Raw genomic sequence first — 2,253 nt, forward strand, 5'->3', positions numbered from 1 at the left:
CCCCCCCCCCCCCCCCCCCCTCCGCCTCTTCATCGACACGCACATGTTCAAGAAGCAGTATGTTGGAAGCCATGGATGTAAAAAGAGATCTGGAAACAGCGTTGGTGGCCGGGAACACTATAGTCTGACTTGTTTTATAACATAGTAACAAATTGGCAATCAATCCGATGTTTGCTCAGATATTTAATAAATTCTATAAATGACCAACAATCACGGAGCGTCCACACTACAGCTTCAAAAAAAGCTTGGAGCTGGGCGTGTCTGACAGCTTGGGGATTTTATTCAAGCAACACGACCAACAACCAATCACATGAATCTCCCGCCCCCGACATACAAAGCAAAAAACCCCGGGGATTGTATGCGAGCAATATATATATAAACTCCCCAAACAGGCGAAAACCTACCAGTTTCCCCCACTGTCTCTGCCACCTCCCTCCATGCCTGGTTCCTCCGGTTTGTATCCCGGGAGGCGAAGAGGGTCTGGTCATACAAAACCGGGTGATTTGCTACGGCGATAGTTAGTTTCTCCTCCAACTTTTTTTGAAATATAGAAATGAACGGCGGGATATCTCTCCCAGCTTAGACGCGGTTTGATTGGCTACGGCTTGAGCTGTCAGATTTTCCGAAACGGGATTTGATTGGCTGGCGCTGGCTACTCCGGCGTCAGAAGTTGAACATTGTTCAACTTCTGACGCCGGAGACGGCGGAGACGGACCGCTCTGCTACCCACAATTCAGTTCGGCGAAAAAGCGAGGCGACGTGACGTCACCCCATTCAAAGTGAATGGGCAGATTGGAGTTGTCGACGCTGTCGACGCTGTAGTGTGGACGGGCCGTCAGACCTTTTCTCAAAAATGGTCTTAAGGCATATTACATGATGGCATTTCCCTAAAATGAAAAAACACCTTTATCTTCATAGCGTCTGAGTCCAGATCTGATTTATTGAAGGTCAACCGCGATCATTCAATATCGTCTTTGAAAACATCACGTTGTATTTTATTGCGTGCTTCTATATGAGTAACGATGTCGATACCTGCATTAAAACTGACACATGTTTCCCTCACCATGCTTTCAACTTAGTTCATCATTTGCTTAAACCTCTACTTTTTCTCCTAGAATAACAAAATGTCATCCACCAACCGTCTGTGTCCATCAAGCTCAATCACCCGACGAAATGCAGATAATGTTGTAACTCTCGTTCAAGATTGTGCCGATAAGATTGGAATGGGAATGAGGACACGGAGAGGTCGGGTGAAATGAATCGGAAAGTGTGTGCAATGTTGGCAACAGAATGACCTCACTGGATGATGTGGAAGGTGAAAGGCAAGAGGGGACTAGGTGAGTAGCTGAGGATCCACACTACGAGATATAAATTACTGTCCCGTATTACAGAAGAAGAAAAGTATTGCATGAAACTCTGCTGGAAATGTCATCATCGAATCCGAGTGCCATCTGCAGTTGTGCAAACAAGTTGATGTGTCTTGTCATGAGTTGTGGAAACCGTACAATCCAACCTGAAATATTGCTCTCAATCTCATGTGTTGCAATCGCCTGGCTGTGTGGTCGCCAGCAGGAGGGTCTTAACAGGCTTCCCCTACGGATACATGTTGGAAATCTGATTACAGACGGGAGATGTTGGAGGCAATCGGGGGAAATGTTAAGAAAACATCATCTGGTTTTAGCCCAAGCTGCCCTACCACCCAGTGACTGTTCACCCACACTACGTGATCCCTAATAAACAAGACTCCGCACTTCACTTTTATTGTGCGTGAGTGAGTGTGTGCGTACATGTGTGTGCGTACATGTGTGTGCGACCTCCTCCTGTCCTTTGGCACGTGGAACATTTTGCTCTGCTGTTTTTACAAGCCGGTGTTAAACTGTCTATCAAATGCCAAGAAAATAACCCGGATCCTTTTCACCTCCCCTATCACACACACACACACGCACACACACGCACATCGATTCTCTAGAAACCACAGTCGCAGTAGCGGTAGCCAAAGCTCTTAAACATGCTGAAACCAACCTCTCCGCTCTTTAAGGCCTCTCTTGTACATGATCCTTCTCTTTTTACATCTCTAACTCTCTCATCCGTCCTCCCTTCCACCCATCATTCATCCCTCCCTTCGTCTCTCCCTAAATATCCTTTCTGCTCAGATACAGCCCAGCAACTGCTGACTAGACGGGCCGCGATACAGCCGAACTCATCTGGCCTCACCACTTTAGATTGGCTAGTTGGGAGATATAGTTGCAAATG

The sequence above is a fragment of the Pseudochaenichthys georgianus genome, chromosome 19 (assembly GCF_902827115.2).
Source record: "Pseudochaenichthys georgianus chromosome 19, fPseGeo1.2, whole genome shotgun sequence".
Lineage (NCBI taxonomy): Eukaryota > Metazoa > Chordata > Actinopteri > Perciformes > Channichthyidae > Pseudochaenichthys > Pseudochaenichthys georgianus.